The sequence below is a fragment of the Daphnia pulex genome, chromosome 5, assembly GCF_021134715.1.
Source record: "Daphnia pulex isolate KAP4 chromosome 5, ASM2113471v1".
NCBI lineage: Eukaryota > Metazoa > Arthropoda > Branchiopoda > Diplostraca > Daphniidae > Daphnia > Daphnia pulex.
Window position 1 is genome coordinate 5508271 of NC_060021.1, and position 16329 is coordinate 5524599.

The following is a 16329-nucleotide window of genomic DNA, read 5'->3' on the forward strand; positions in this document are numbered from 1 at the left end:
CTTAGAAAACAGAAAAAGAACTGAAAGAATCGTTAAAATAAGTTCTATTTTAGCGCAGAATACCGTTAAAATGCTAGTTATAATGATTATTTTCTTGGTAGTCTAATTTTGACTGCCTACTCGGGCACAATTCCATAGGTATTTTCCATGCTGATATTTAAACACCAAATCATAATAACTAATTGTGCAGCATGGATCTGCTCTTCCTAGTAAGAGACCAGGACTCGTAGTATCGTTGAAAATCTCGTTGATTTTTTTGTAAATTGTTCTTTGTGCTGTGGAACAGTTGGGAACTTTAAAATAGAAGTAATCAATTGTAAAACTGCTGTTGTGACGTCATGACCACTTTTGCAATTGTTGTCCTATGAAGATGTTTTGTGGTACTATGGCTTAGATGGCAAAGCGCCTGCCTAGTAAGCAGGATATCACGAGTTCGAGTCTCATTGGGACCTGTAAGAAATGTCATCATAATCATCCCGTGTCTCTTAGAAAACAGAAAAAGAACTGAGAGAATCGTTAAAATAAGTTCTATTTTAGTGCAGAATACCGTTAAATTGCTAGTTATAATGATTATTTTCTTGGTAGTCTAATTTTGACTGCCTACTCGGGCACAATTCCATAGGTATTTTCCATGCTGAAATTTAAACACCAAATCATAATAACTAATTGTGCTGCATGGATCTGCTCTTCCTAGTAAGAGACCAGGACTCGTAGTATCGTTGAAAATCTCGTTGATTTTTTTGTAAATTGTTCTTTGTGCTGTGGAACAGTTGGGAACTTTAAAATAGAAGTAATCAATTGTAAAACTGCTGTTGTGACGTCATGACCACTTTTGAAATTGTTGTCCTATGAAGCTGTTTTGTGGTACTATGGCTTAGATGGCAAAGCGCCTGCCTAGTAAGCAGGATATCACGAGTTCGAGTCTCATTGGGGCCTGTAAGAAATGTCATCATAATTATCCCGTGTCTCTTAGAAAACAGAAAAAGAACTGATAGAATCGATAAATTAAGTTCTATTTTAGCGCAGAATACCGTTAAATTGCTAGTTATAATGATTATTTTCTTGGTAGTCTAATTTTGACTGCCTACTCGGGCACAATTCCATAGGTATTTTCCATGCTGATATTTAAACACCAAATCATAATAACTAATTGTGCAGCATGGATCTGCTCTTCCTAGTAAGAGACCAGGACTCGTAGTATCGTTGAAAATCTCGTTGATTTTTTTGTAAATTGTTCTTTGTGCTGTGGAACAGTTGGGAACTTTAAAATAGAAGTAATCAATTGTAAAACTGCTGTTGTGACGTCATGACCACTTTTGCAATTGTTGTCCTATGAAGATGTTTTGTGGTACTATGGCTTAGATGGCAAAGCGCCTGCCTAGTAAGCAGGAGATCACGAGTTCGAGTCTCATTGGGACCTGTAAGAAATGTCATCATAATCATCCCGTGTCTCTTAGAAAACAGAGAAAGAACTGATAGAATCGTTAAAATAAGTTCTATTTTAGCGCAGAATACCGTTAAATTGCTAGTTATAATGATTATTTTCTTGGTAGTCTAATTTTGACTGCCTACTCGGGCACAATTCCATAGGTATTTTCCATGCTGATATTTAAACACCAAATCATAATAACTAATTGTGCTGCATGGATCTGCTCTTCCTAGTAAGAGACCAGGACTCGTAGTATCGTTGAAAATCTCGTTGATTTTTTTGTAAATTGTTCTTTGTGCTGTGGAACAGTTGGGAACTTTAAAATAGAAGTAATCAATTGTAAAACTGCTGTTGTGACGTCATGACCACTTTTGAAATTGTTGTCCTATGAAGCTGATTTGTGGTACTATGGCTTAGATGGCAAAGCGCCTGCCTAGTAAGCAGGAGATCACGAGTTCGAGTCTCGTTGGGGCCTGTAAGAAATGTCAACATAATTATCCCGTGTCTCTTAGAAAACAGAAAAAGAACTGATAGAATCGATAAATTAAGTTCTAATTTAGCGCAGAATACCGTTAAATTGCTAGTTATAATGATTATTTTCTTGGTAGTCTAATTTTGACTGCCTACTCGGGCACAATTCCATAGGTATTTTCCATGCTGATATTTAAACACCAAATCATAATAACTAATTGTTCAGCATGGATCTGCTCTTCCTAGTAAGAGACCAGGACTCGTAGTATCGTTGAAAATCTCGTTGATTTTTTTGTAAATTGTTCTTTGTGCTGTGGAACAGTTGGGAAATTTAAAATAGAAGTAATCAATTGTTAAACTGCTATTGTGACGTCATGACCACTTTTGAAATTGTTGTCCTATGAAAAAAGTTTGTGGTCCTATGGGTTAGTTGGCAAAGCGCCTGCCTTGTAAGCAGGAGATCACGAGTTCGAGTCTCGTTGGTACCTGTAAGAAATGTCATCATAATCATCCCGTGTCTCTTAGAAAACAGAAGAAGAACTGATAGAATCGTTAAAATAAATTTTATTTTAGCGCAGAATACCGTTAAATTGCTAGTTATAATGATTATTTTCTTGGTAGTCTAATTTTGACTGCCTACTCGGGCACAATTCCATAGGTATTTTCCATGCTGATATTTAAACACCAAATCATAATAACTAATTGTGCTGCATGGATCTGCTCTTCCTAGTAAGAGACCAGGACTCGTAGTATCGTTGAAAATCTCGTTGATTTTTTTGTAAATTGTTCTTTGTGCTGTGGAACAGTTGGGAACTTTAAAATAGAAGTAATCAATTGTAAAACTGCTGTTGTGACGTCATGACCACTTTTGAAATTGTTGTCCTATGAAGCTGTTTTGTGGTACTATGGCTTAGATGGCAAAGCGCCTGCCTAGTAAGCAGGATATCACGAGTTCGAGTCTCGTTGGGACCTGTAAGAAATGTCATCATAATTATCCCGTGTCTCTTAGAAAACAGAAAAAGAACTGATAGAATCGATAAATTAAGTTCTATTTTAGCGCAGAATACCGTTAAATTGCTAGTTATAATGATTATTTTCTTGGTAGTCTAATTTTGACTGCCTACTCGGGCACAATTCCATAGGTATTTTCCATGCTGATATTTAAACACCAAATCATAATAACTAATTGTGCAGCATGGATCTGCTCTTCCTAGTAAGAGACCAGGACTCGTAGTATCGTTGAAAATCTCGTTGATTTTTTTTTTGTAAATTGTTCTTTGTGCTTTGGAACAGTTGGGAACTTTAAAATAGAAGTAATCAATTGTTAAACTGCTGTTGTGACGTCATGACCACTTTTGAAATTGTTGGCCTATGAAGCTGTTTTGTGGTCCTATGGGTTAAATGGCAAAGCGCCTGCCTAGTAAGCAGGATATCACGAGTTCGAGTCTCGTTGGGACCTGTAAGAAATGTCATCATCATCATCCCGTGTCTCTTAGAAAACAGAAAAAGAACTGAAAGAATCGTTAAAATAAGTTCTATTTTAGCGCAGAATACCGTTAAAATGCTAGTTATAATGATTATTTTCTTGGTAGTCTAATTTTGACTGCCTACTCGGGCACAATTCCATAGGTATTTTCCATGCTGATATTTAAACACCAAATCATAATAACTAATTGTGCAGCATGGATCTGCTCTTCCTAGTAAGAGACTAGGACTCGTAGTATCGTTGAAAATCTCGTTGATTTTTTTGTAAATTGTTCTTTGTGCTGTGGAACAGTTGGGAACTTTAAAATAGAAGTAATCAATTGTAAAACTGCTGTTGTGACGTCATGACCACTTTTGCAATTGTTGTCCTATGAAGATGTTTTGTGGTACTATGGCTTAGATGGCAAAGCGCCTGCCTAGTAAGCAGGATATCACGAGTTCGAGTCTCGTTGGGACCTGTAAGAAATGTCATCATAATCATCCCGTGTCTCTTAGAAAACAGAAAAAGAACTGAGAGAATCGTTAAAATAAGTTCTATTTTAGCGCAGAATACCGTTAAATTGCTAGTTATAATGATTATTTTCTTGGTAGTCTAATTTTGACTGCCTACTCGGGCACAATTCCATAGGTATTTTCCATGCTGATATTTAAACACCAAATCATAATAACTAATTGTGCAGCATGGATCTGCTCTTCCTAGTAAGAGACCAGGACTCGTAGTATCGTTGAAAATCTCGTTGATTTTTTTTTTGTAAATTGTTCTTTGTGCTTTGGAACAGTTTTGAACTTTAAAATAGAAGTAATCAATTGTTAAACTGCTGTTGTGACGTCATGACCACTTTTGAAATTGTTGTCCTATGAAGCTGTTTCGTGGTCCTATGGGTTAAATGGCAAAGCGCCAGCCTAGTAAGTAGGAGATCACGAGTTCGAGTCTCGTTGGGACCTGTAAAAAATGTCATCATCATCATCCCGTGTCTCTTAGAAAACAGAAAAAGAACTGAAAGAATCGTTAAAATAAGTTCTATTTTAGCGCAGAATACCGTTAAAATGCTAGTTATAATGATTATTTTCTTGGTAGTCTAATTTTGACTGCCTACTCGGGCACAATTCCGTAGGTATTTTCCATGCTGATATTTAAACACCAAATCATAATAACTAATTGTGCAGCATGGATCTGCTCTTCCTAGTAAGAGACCAGGACTCGTAGTATCGTTGAAAATCTCGTTGATTTTTTTTTTGTAAATTGTTCTTTGTGCTTTGGAACAGTTTTGAACTTTAAAATAGAAGTAATCAATTGTTAAACTGCTGTTGTGACGTCATGACCACTTTTGAAATTGTTGTCCTATGAAGCTGTTTCGTGGTCCTATGGGTTAAATGGCAAAGCGCCAGCCTAGTAAGCAGGAGATCACGAGTTCGAGTCTCGTTGGGACCTGTAAGAAATGTCATCATAATCATCCCGTGTCTCTTAGAAAACAGAAAAAGAACTGAAAGAATCGTTAAAATAAGTTCTATTTTAGCGCAGAATACCGTTAAAATGCTAGTTATAATGATTATTTTCTTGGTAGTCTAATTTTGACTGCCTACTCGGGCACAATTCCGTAGGTATTTTCCATGCTGATATTTAAACACCAAATCATAATAACTAATTGTGCAGCATGGATCTGCTCTTCCTAGTAAGAGACCAGGACTCGTAGTATCGTTGAAAATCTCGTTGATTTTTTTGTAAATTGTTCTTTGTGCTGTGGAACAGTTGGGAACTTTAAAATAGAAGTAATCAATTGTAAAACTGCTGTTGTGACGTCATGACCACTTTTGCAATTGTTGTCCTATGAAGATGTTTTGTGGTACTATGGCTTAGATGGCAAAGCGCCTGCCTAGTAAGCAGGATATCACGAGTTCGAGTCTCATTGGGACCTGTAAGAAATGTCATCATAATCATCCCGTGTCTCTTAGAAAACAGAGAAAGAACTGATAGAATCGTTAAAATAAGTTCTATTTTAGCGCAGAATACCGTTAAAATGCTAGTTATAATGATTATTTTCTTGGTAGTCTAATTTTGACTGCCTACTCGGGCACAATTCCATAGGTATTTTCCATGCTGATATTTAAACACCAAATCATAATAACTAATTGTGCTGCATGGATCTGCTCTTCCCAGTAAGAGACCAGGACTCGTAGTATCGTTGAAAATCTCGTTGATTTTTTTGTAAATTGTTCTTTGTGCTGTGGAACAGTTGGGAACTTTAAAATAGAAGTAATCAATTGTAAAACTGCTGTTGTGACGTCATGACCACTTTTGAAATTGTTGTCCTATGTAGCTGTTTTGTGGTACTATGGCTTAGATGGCAAAGCGCCTGCCTAGTAAGCAGGATATCACGAGTTCGAGTCTCGTTGGGGCCTGTAAGAAATGTCATCATAATTATCCCGTGTCTCTTAGTAAACAGAAAAAGAACTGATAGAATCGATAAATTAAGTTCTATTTTAGCGCAGAATACCGTTAAATTGCTAGTTATAATGATTATTTTCTTGGTAGTCTAATTTTGACTGCCTACTCGGGCACAATTCCATAGGTATTTTCCATGCTGATATTTAAACACCAAATCATAATAACTAATTGTGCAGCATGGATCTGCTCTTCCTAGTAAGAGACCAGGACTCGTAGTATCGTTGAAAATCTCGTTGATTTTTTTGTAAATTGTTCTTTGTGCTGTGGAACAGTTGGGAACTTTAAAATAGAAGTAATCAATTGTAAAACTGCTGTTGTGACGTCATGACCACTTTTGCAATTGTTGTCCTATGAAGATGTTTTATGGTACTATGGCTTAGATGGCAAAGCGCCTGCCTAGTAAGCAGGATATCACGAGTTCGAGTCTCATTGGGACCTGTAAGAAATGTCGTCATAATCATCCCGTGTCTCTCAGAAAACAGAAAAAGAACTGAGAGAATCGTTAAAATAAGTTCTATTTTAGCGCAGAATACCGTTAAATTGCTAGTTATAATGATTATTTTCTTGGTAGTCTAATTTTGACTGCCTACTCGGGCACAATTCCATAGGTATTTTCCATGCTGATATTTAATTACCAAATCATAATAACTAATTGTGCTGCATGGATCTGCTCTTCCTAGTAAGAGACCAGGACTCGTAGTATCGTTGAAAATCTCGTTGATTTTTTTGTAAATTGTTCTTTGTGCTGTGGAACAGTTGGGAACTTTAAAATAGAAGTAATCAATTGTAAAACTGCTGTTGTGACGTCATGACCACTTTTGAAATTGTTGTTCTATGAAACTGTTTTGTGGTCCTATGGGTTAGATGGCAAAGCGCCTGCCTAGTAAGCAGGAGATCACGAGATCGAGTCTCGTTGGGACCTGTAATAAATGTCATCATAATCATCCCGTGTCTCTTAGAAAACAGAAAAAGAACTGATAGAATCGTCAAAATAAGTTCTATTTTAGCGCAGAATACCGTTAAATTGCTAGCTATAATAATTATTTTCTAGGTTATCTAATTTTGACTGCCTACTCGGGCACAATTCCATAGGTATTTTCCGTGCTGAAATTTAAACACCAAATCATAATAAATAATTGTGCTGCATGGATCTGCTCTTCCTAGTAAGAGACCAGGACTCGTAGTATCGTTGAAAATCTCGTTGATTTTTTTTTGTAAATTGTTCTTTGTGCTTTGGAAAAGTTGGGAACTTTAAAATAGAAGTAATCAATTGTTAAACTGCTGTTGTGACGTCATGACCACTTTTTTAATTGTTGTCCTATGAAAAGTTCTTTGGTCCTATGGCTAAGATGGCAAATCGCCTGCCTAGTAAGCAGGAGATCACGAGTTCGAGTCTCGTTGGGACCTGTAAAAAGTGTCATCATCATCATCCCGTGTCTCTTAGAAAACAGAAAAAGAACTGAAAGAATCGTTAAAATAAGTTCTATTTTAGAGCAGAATACCGTTAAATTGCTAGTTATAATGATTATTTTCTTGGTAGTCTAATTTTGACTGCCTACTCGGGCACAATTCCATAGGTATTTTCCATGCTGAAATTTAAACACCAAATCATAATAACTAATTGTGCTGCATGGATCTGTTCTTCCTAGTAAGAGACCAGGACTCGTAGTAACGTTGAAAATCTGGTTGATTTTTTTGTAAATTGTTCTTTGTGATGTGGAACAGTTGGCAACTTTAAAATAGAAGTAATCAATTGTAAAACTGCTCTTGTGACGTCATGACCACTTTTGAAATTGTTGTCCTATGAAGCTGTATTGTTGTCCTATGGCTTCGATGGCAAAGCGCCTGCACACTAAGCAGGAGATCACGAGTTCGAGTCTCGTTGGGACATGTAAGAAATGTCATCATAATCATCCCGTGTCTCTTAGAAAACAGAAAAAGAACTGATGGAATCGTTAAAATAAGTTCTATTTTAGCGCAGAATACCGTTAAAATGCTAGTTATAATGATTATTTTCTTTGTAATCTAATTTTGACTTCCTACTCGGGCACAATTCCACAGGTATTTTCCATGCTGAAATTTAAACACCAAATCATAATAACTAATTGTGCTGCATGGATCTGCTCTTCCTAGTACGAGACCAGGACTCGTAGTATCGTTGAAAATCTCGTTGATTTTTTTGTAAATGGTTTTTTGTGCTGTGGAACATTTGGGAACTTAAAAATAGAAGTAATCAATTGTGAAACTGCTGTTGTGACGTCATGACCACTTTTGAAATTGTTGTCCTATGAAATAGGTTTGTGGTCCTATGGCTTAGATAGCAAAGCGCCTACCTAGTAGGCAGGAGATCACGAGTTCGAGTCTCGTTGGGACCTGTAATAAATGTCATCATAATCTTCCCGTGTCTCTTAGAAAACAGTAAAAGAACTGATAGAATCGTCAAAATAAGTTCTATTTAAGCGCAGAATACCGTTAAATTGCTAGCTATAATAATTATTTTCTAGGTAATCTAATTTTGACTGCCTACTCGGGCACAATTCCATAGGTATTTTCCGTGCTGAAATTTAAACACCAAATCATAATAACTAATTGTGCTGCATGGATCTGCTCTTCCTAGTAAGAGACCAGGACTCGTAGTATCGTTGAAAATCTCGTTGATTTTTTTGTAAATTGTTCTTTGTGCTGTGGAACAGTTGGGAACTTTAAAATAGAAGTAATCAATTGTAAAACTGCTGTTGTGACGTCATGACCACTTTTGAAATGGTTGTCCTATGAAATAATTTTTGGTCCTATGGCTTAGATGGCAAATCGCCTGCCTAGTAAGCAGGAGATCACGAGTTCGAGTCTCGTTGGGACCTGTAAGAAATGTCATCATCATCATCCCGTGTCTCTTAGAAAACAGAAAAAGAACTGATAGAATCGTTAAAATAAGTTCTATTTTAGCGCAGAATACCGTTAAAATGCTAGTTATAATGATTATTTTCTTGGTAATCTAATTTTGACTTCCTACTCGGGCACAATTCCACAGGTATTTTCCATGCTGAAATTTAAACATCAAATCATAATAACTAATTGGGCTGCATGGATCTGCTCTTCCTAGTAACAGACGAGGACTCGTAGTATCGTTGAAAATCTCGTTGATTTTTTTGTAAATTGTTCTTTGTGCTGTGGAACAGTTGGAAACTTTAAAATAGAAGTAATCAATTGTAAAACTGCTGTTGTGACGTCATGACCACTTTTGAAATTGTTGTCCTATGAAATAAGTTAGTGGTCCTATGGCTTAGATGGCAAAGCGCCTGCCTAGTAAGCAGGAGATCACGAGTTCGAGTCTCGTTGGGACCTGTAATAAATGTCATCATCATCATCCCGTGTCTCTTAGAAAACAGAAAAAGAACTGATAGAATCGTTAAAATAAGTTCTATTTAAGCGCAGAATACCGTTAAATTGCTAGCTATAATAATTATTTTCTAGGTAATCTAATTTTGACTGCCTACTCGCGCACAATTCCATAGGTATTTTCCATGCTGATATTTAAACACCAAATCATAATAACTAATTGTGCAGCATGGATCTGCTCTTCCTAGTAAGAGACCAGGACTCGTAGTATCGTTGAAAATCTCGTTGATTTTTTTTTGTAAATTGTTCTTTGTGCTTTGGAACAGTTGGGAACTTTAAAATAGAAGTAATCAATTGTTAAACTGCTGTTGTGACGTCATGACCACTTTTGAAATTGTTGTCCTATGAAGCTGTTTTGTGGTCCTATGGGTTAAATGGCAAAGCGCCAGCCTAATAAGCAGGATATGACGAGTTCGAGTCTCGTTGGGACCTGTAAGAAATGTCATCATCATCATCCCGTGTCTCTTAGAAAACAGAAAAAGAACTGAAAGAATCGTTAAAATAAGTTCTATTTTAGCGCAGAATACCGTTAAAATGCTAGTTATAATGATTATTTTCTTGGTAGTCTAATTTTGACTGCCTACTCGGGCACAATTCCATAGGTATTTTCCATGCTGATATTTAAACACCAAATCATAATAACTAATTGTGCAGCATGGATCTGCTCTTCCTAGTAAGAGACCAGGACTCGTAGTATCGTTGAAAATCTCGTTGATTTTTTTTTTGTAAATTGTTCTTTGTGCTTTGGAACAGTTTTGAACTTTAAAATAGAAGTAATCAATTGTTAAACTGCTGTTGTGACGTCATGACCACTTTTGAAATTGTTGTCCTATGAAGCTGTTTCGTGGTCCCTTGGGTTAAATGGCAAAGCGCCAGCCTAGTAAGCAGGAGAACACGAGTTCGAGTCTCGTTGAGACCTGTAAGAAATGTCATCATCATCATCCCGTGTCTCTTAGAAAACAGAAAAAGAACTGATAGAATCGTTAAAATAAGTTCTATTTTAGCGCAGAATACCGTTAAATTGCTATTTATAATGATTATTTTCTTGGTAGTCTAATTTTGACTGCCTACTCGGGCACAATCCCATAGTTATTTTCCATGCTGATATTTAAACGCCAAATCATAATACCTAATTGTGCTGCATGGATCTGCTCTTCCTAGTAAGAGACCAGGACTCGTAGTATCGTTGAAAATCTCGTTGATTTTTTTGTAAATTGTTCTTTGTGCTGTGGAACAGTTGGGAACTTTAAAATAGAAGTAATCAATTGTAAAACTGCTGTTGTGACGTCATGACCACTTTTGCAATTGTTGTCCTATGAAGATGTTATGTGGTACTATGGCTTAGATGGCAAAGCGCCTGCCTAGTAAACATGATATCACGAGTTCGAGTCTCATTGGGACCTGTAAGAAATGTCATCATAATCATCCCGTGTCTCTTAGAAAACAGAAAAAGAACTGATAGAATCGTTAAAATAAGATCTATTTTAGCGCAGAATACCGTTAAATTGCTAGTTATAATGATTATTTTCTTGGTAGTCTAATTTTGACTGCCTACTCGGGGGCAATTCCATAGGTATTTTCCATGCTGATATTTAAACACCAAATCATAATAACTAATTGTGCTGCATGGATCTGCTCTTCCTAGTAAGAGACCAGGACTCGTAGTATCGTTGAAAATCTCGTTGATTTTTTTTTTGTAAATTGTTCTTTGTGCTTTGGAACAGTTGGGAACTTTAAAATAGAAGTAATCAATTGTTAAACTGCTGTTGTGACGTCATGACCACTTTTGAAATTGTTGTCCTATGAAGCTGTTTTGTGGTCCTATGGGTTAAATGGCAAAGCGCCAGCCTAGTAAGCAGGATATCACGAGTTCGAGTCTCGTTGGGACCTGTAAGAAATGTCATCATCATCATCCCGTGTCTCTTAGAAAACAGAAAAAGAACTGAAAGAATCGTTAAAATAAGTTCTATTTTAGCGCAGAATACCGTTAAAATGCTAGTTATAATGATTATTTTCTTGGTAGTCTAATTTTGACTGCCTACTCGGGCACAATTCCATAGGTATTTTCCATGCTGATATTTAAACACCAAATCATAATAACTAATTGTGCAGCATGGATCTGCTCTTCCTAGTAAAAGACCAGGACTCGTAGTATCGTTGAAAATCTCGTTGATTTTTTTGTAAATTGTTCTGTGTGCTGTGGAACAGTTGGGAACTTTAAAATAGAAGTAATCAATTGTAAAACTGCTGTTGTGACGTCATGACCACTTTTGCAATTGTTGTCCTTTGAAGATGTTTTGTGGTACTATGGCTTAGATGGCAAAGCGCCTGCCTAGTAAGCAGGATATCACGAGTTCGAGTCTCATTGGGACCTGTAAGAATTGTCGTCATAATCATCCCGTGTCTCTTAGAAAACAGAAAAAGAACTGAGAGAATCGTTAAAATAAGTTCTATTTTAGCGCAGAATACCGTTAAATTGCTAGCTATAATAATTATTTTCTAGGTTATCTAATTTTGACTGCCTACTCGGGCACAATTCCATAGGTATTTTCCGTGCTGAAATTTAAACACCAAAATCATAATAAATAATTGTGCTGCATGGATCTGCTCTTCCTAGTAAGAGACCAGGACTCGTAGTATCGTTGAAAATCTCGTTGATTTTTTTTTGTAAATTGTTCTTTGTGCTTTGGAAAAGTTGGGAACTTTTAAATAGAAGTAATCAATTGTTAAACTGCTGTTGTGACGTCATTACCACTTTTTTAATTGTTGTCCTATGAAAAGTTCTTTGGTCCTATGGCTTAGATGGCAAATCGCCTGCCTAGTAAGCAGGAGATCACGAGTTCGAGTCTCGTTGGGACCTGTAAGAAATGTCATCATCATCATCCCGTGTCTCTTAGAAAACAGAAAAAGAACTGAAAGAATCGTTAAAATAAGTTCTATTTTAGAGCAGAATACCGTTAAATTGCTAGTTATAATGATTATTTTCTTGGTAGTCTAATTTTGACTGCCTACTCGGGCACAATTCCATAGGTATTTTCCATGCTGAAATTTAAACACCAAATCATAATAACTAATTGTGCTGCATGGATCTGTTCTTCCTAGTAAGAGACCAGGACTCGTAGTAACGTTGAAAATCTGGTTGATTTTTTTGTAAATTGTTCTTTGTGATGTGGAACAGTTGGCAACTTTAAAATAGAAGTAATCAATTGTAAAACTGCTCTTGTGACGTCATGACCACTTTTGAAATTGTTGTCCTATGAAGCTGTTTTGTTGTCCTATGGCTTCGATGGCAAAGCGCCTGCACACTAAGCAGGAGATCACGAGTTCGAGTCTCGTTGGGACCTGTAAGAAATGTCATCATAATCATCCCGTGTCTCTTAGAAAACAGAAAAAGAACTGATAGAATCGTTAAAATAAGTTCTATTTTAGCGCAGAATACCGTTAAAATGCTAGTTATAATGATTATTTTCTTTGTAATCTAATTTTGACTTCCTACTCGGGCACAATTCCACAGGTATTTTCCATGCTGAAATTTAAACACCAAATCATAATAACTAATTGTGCTGCATGGATCTGCTCTTCCTAGTACGAGACCAGGACTCGTAGTATCGTTGAAAATCTCGTTGATTTTTTTGTAAATGGTTTTTTGTGCTGTGGAACATTTGGGAACTTAAAAATAGAAGTAATCAATTGTGAAACTGCTGTTGTGACGTCATGACCACTTTTGAAATTGTTGTCCTATGAAATAGGTTTGTGGTCCTATGGCTTAGATGGCAAAGCGCCTACCTAGTAGGCAGGAGATCACGAGTTCGAGTCTCGTTGGGACCTGTAATAAATGTCATCATAATCTTCCCGTGTCTCTTAGAAAACAGTAAAAGAACTGATAGAATCGTCAAAATAAGTTCTATTTAAGCGCAGAATACCGTTAAATTGCTAGCTATAATAATTATTTTCTAGGTAATATAATTTTGACTGCCTACTCGGGCACAATTCCATAGGTATTTTCCGTGCTGAAATTTAAACACCAAATCATAATAACTAATTGTGCTGCATGGATCTGCTCTTCCTAGTAAGAGACCAGGACTCGTAGTATCGTTGAAAATCTCGTTGATTTTTTTGTAAATTGTTCTTTGTGCTGTGGAACAGTTGGGAACTTTAAAATAGAAGTAATCAATTGTAAAACTGCTGTTGTGACGTCATGACCACTTTTGAAATTGTTGTCCTATGAAAAAAGTTAGTGGTCCTATGGCTTAGATGGCAAAGCGCCTGCCTAGTAAGCAGGATATCACGAGTTCGAGTCTCGTTGGGACCTGTAATAAATTTCATCATCATCATCCCGTGTCTCTTAGAAAACAGAAAAAGAACTGAAAGAATCGTTAAAATAAGTTCTATTTTAGCGCAGAATACCGTTAAAATGCTAGTTATAATGATTATTTTCTTGGTAGTCTAATTTTGACTGCCTACTCGGGCACAATTCCATAGGTATTTTCCATGCTGATATTTAAACACCAAATCATAATAACTAATTGTGCAGCATGGATCTGCTCTTCCTAGTAAGAGACCAGGACTCGTAGTATCGTTGAAAATCTCGTTGATTTTTTTGTAAATTGTTCTTTGTGCTGTGGAACAGTTGGGAACTTTAAAATAGAAGTAATCAATTGTAAAACTGCTGTTGTGACGTCATGACCACTTTTGAAATTGTTGTCCTATGAAAAAAGTTAGTGGTCCTATGGCTTAGATGGCAAAGCGCCTGCCTAGTAAGCAGGAGATCACGAGTTCGAGTCTCGTTGGGACCTGTAATAAATTTCATCATAATCATCCCGTGTCTCTTAGAAAACAGAAAAAGAACTGATAGAATCGTCAAAATAAGTTCTATTTAAGCGCAGAATACCGTTAAATTGCTAGCTATAATAATTATTTTCTAGGTAATCTAATTTTGACTGCCTACTCGGGCACAATTCCATAGGTATTTTCCGTGCTGAAATTTAAACACCAAATCATAATAACTAATTGTGCTGCATGGATCTGCTCTTCCTAGTAAGAGACCAGGACTCGTAGTATCGTTGAAAATCTCGTTGATTTTTTTGTAAATGGTTTTTTGTGCTGTGGAACATTTGGGAACTTAAAAATAGAAGTAATCAATTGTGAAACTGCTGTTGTGACGTCATGACCACTTTTGAAATTGTTGTCCTATGAAATAGGTTTGTGGTCCTATGGCTTAGATGGCAAAGCGCCTGCCTAGTAAGCAGGAGATCACGAGTTCGAGTCTCGTTGGGACCTGTAATAAATGTCATCATAATCATCCAGTGTCTCTTAGAAAACAGAAAAAGAACTGATAGAATCGTCCAAATAAGTTCTTTTTAAGCGCAGAATACCGTTAAATTGCTAGCTATAATAATTATTTTCTAGGTAATCTAATTTTGACTGCCTACTCGGGCACAATTCCATAGGTATTTTCCGTGCTGAAATTTAAACACCAAATCATAATAACTAATTGTGCTGCATGGATCTGCTCTTCCTAGTAAGAGACCAGGACTCGTAGTATCGTTGAAAATCTCGTTGATTTTTTTGTAAATTGTTCTTTGTGCTGTGGAACAGTTGGGAACTTTAAAATAGAAGTAATCAATTGTAAAACTGCTGTTGTGACGTCATGACCACTTTTGAAATTGTTGTCCTATGAAAAAAGTTAGTGGTCCTATGGCTTAGATGGCAAAGCGCCTGCCTAGTAAGCAGGATATCACGAGTTCGAGTCTCGTTGGGACCTGTAATAAATTTCATCATCATCATCCCGTGTCTCTTAGAAAACAGAAAAAGAACTGAAAGAATCGTTAAAATAAGTTCTATTTTAGCGCAGAATACCGTTAAAATGCTAGTTATAATGATTATTTTCTTGGTAGTCTAATTTTGACTGCCTACTCGGGCACAATTCCATAGGTATTTTCCATGCTGATATTTAAACACCAAATCATAATAACTAATTGTGCAGCATGGATCTGCTCTTCCTAGTAAGAGACCAGGACTCGTAGTATCGTTGAAAATCTCGTTGATTTTTTTGTAAATTGTTCTTTGTGCTGTGGAACAGTTGGGAACTTTAAAATAGAAGTAATCAATTGTAAAACTGCTGTTGTGACGTCATGACCACTTTTGAAATTGTTGTCCTATGAAAAAAGTTAGTGGTCCTATGGCTTAGATGGCAAAGCGCCTGCCTAGTAAGCAGGAGATCACGAGTTCGAGTCTCGTTGGGACCTGTAATAAATTTCATCATAATCATCCCGTGTCTCTTAGAAAACAGAAAAAGAACTGATAGAATCGTCAAAATAAGTTCTATTTAAGCGCAGAATACCGTTAAATTGCTAGCTATAATAATTATTTTCTAGGTAATCTAATTTTGACTGCCTACTCGGGCACAATTCCATAGGTATTTTCCGTGCTGAAATTTAAACACCAAATCATAATAACTAATTGTGCTGCATGGATCTGCTCTTCCTAGTAAGAGACCAGGACTCGTAGTATCGTTGAAAATCTCGTTGATTTTTTTGTAAATGGTTTTTTGTGCTGTGGAACATTTGGGAACTTAAAAATAGAAGTAATCAATTGTGAAACTGCTGTTGTGACGTCATGACCACTTTTGAAATTGTTGTCCTATGAAATAGGTTTGTGGTCCTATGGCTTAGATGGCAAAGCGCCTGCCTAGTAAGCAGGAGATCACGAGTTCGAGTCTCGTTGGGACCTGTAATAAATGTCATCATAATCATCCAGTGTCTCTTAGAAAACAGAAAAAGAACTGATAGAATCGTCCAAATAAGTTCTTTTTAAGCGCAGAATACCGTTAAATTGCTAGCTATAATAATTATTTTCTAGGTAATCTAATTTTGACTGCCTACTCGGGCACAATTCCATAGGTATTCTCCGTGCTGAAATTTAAACACCAAATCATAATAACTAATTGTGCTGCATGGATCTGCTCTTCCTAGTAAGAGACGAGGACTCGTAGTATCGTTGAAAATCTCGTTGATTTTTTTGTAAATTGTTCTTTGTGCTGTGGAACAGTTGGGAACTTTAAAATAGAAGTAATCAATTGTAAAACTGCTGTTGTGACGTC

General features: G+C 36.5%; 13 non-coding genes across 13 annotated transcripts; all 13 read left to right on the forward strand.

The window, feature by feature from the left end:
• Nucleotides 1-1831: 1831 nt before the first annotated feature.
• Nucleotides 1832-1904, forward strand: Trnat-agu. Its single transcript has one exon. It is a non-coding gene; the product is annotated as a tRNA-Thr (tRNA).
• Nucleotides 1905-2315: 411 nt separating this feature from the next.
• On the forward strand, nucleotides 2316-2388 carry Trnat-ugu. Its single transcript has one exon. It is a non-coding gene; the product is annotated as a tRNA-Thr (tRNA).
• An 898-nt stretch (nucleotides 2389-3286) lies between these two features.
• Nucleotides 3287-3359, forward strand: Trnat-agu. Its single transcript has one exon. It is a non-coding gene; the product is annotated as a tRNA-Thr (tRNA).
• A 3806-nt stretch (nucleotides 3360-7165) lies between these two features.
• Nucleotides 7166-7238, forward strand: Trnat-agu. The gene has a single exon. It is a non-coding gene; the product is annotated as a tRNA-Thr (tRNA).
• A 1378-nt stretch (nucleotides 7239-8616) lies between these two features.
• On the forward strand, nucleotides 8617-8689 carry Trnat-agu. Its single transcript has one exon. It is a non-coding gene; the product is annotated as a tRNA-Thr (tRNA).
• Nucleotides 8690-9100: 411 nt separating this feature from the next.
• Trnat-agu lies at nucleotides 9101-9173 on the forward strand. Its single transcript has one exon. It is a non-coding gene; the product is annotated as a tRNA-Thr (tRNA).
• A 2841-nt stretch (nucleotides 9174-12014) lies between these two features.
• Trnat-agu lies at nucleotides 12015-12087 on the forward strand. Its single transcript has one exon. It is a non-coding gene; the product is annotated as a tRNA-Thr (tRNA).
• A 1379-nt stretch (nucleotides 12088-13466) lies between these two features.
• Nucleotides 13467-13539, forward strand: Trnat-agu. The gene has a single exon. It is a non-coding gene; the product is annotated as a tRNA-Thr (tRNA).
• Nucleotides 13540-13950: 411 nt separating this feature from the next.
• Nucleotides 13951-14023, forward strand: Trnat-agu. The gene has a single exon. It is a non-coding gene; the product is annotated as a tRNA-Thr (tRNA).
• Nucleotides 14024-14434: 411 nt separating this feature from the next.
• Trnat-agu lies at nucleotides 14435-14507 on the forward strand. The gene has a single exon. It is a non-coding gene; the product is annotated as a tRNA-Thr (tRNA).
• Nucleotides 14508-14918: 411 nt separating this feature from the next.
• On the forward strand, nucleotides 14919-14991 carry Trnat-agu. Its single transcript has one exon. It is a non-coding gene; the product is annotated as a tRNA-Thr (tRNA).
• A 411-nt stretch (nucleotides 14992-15402) lies between these two features.
• On the forward strand, nucleotides 15403-15475 carry Trnat-agu. Its single transcript has one exon. It is a non-coding gene; the product is annotated as a tRNA-Thr (tRNA).
• A 411-nt stretch (nucleotides 15476-15886) lies between these two features.
• On the forward strand, nucleotides 15887-15959 carry Trnat-agu. Its single transcript has one exon. It is a non-coding gene; the product is annotated as a tRNA-Thr (tRNA).
• Nucleotides 15960-16329: the final 370 nt, after the last annotated feature.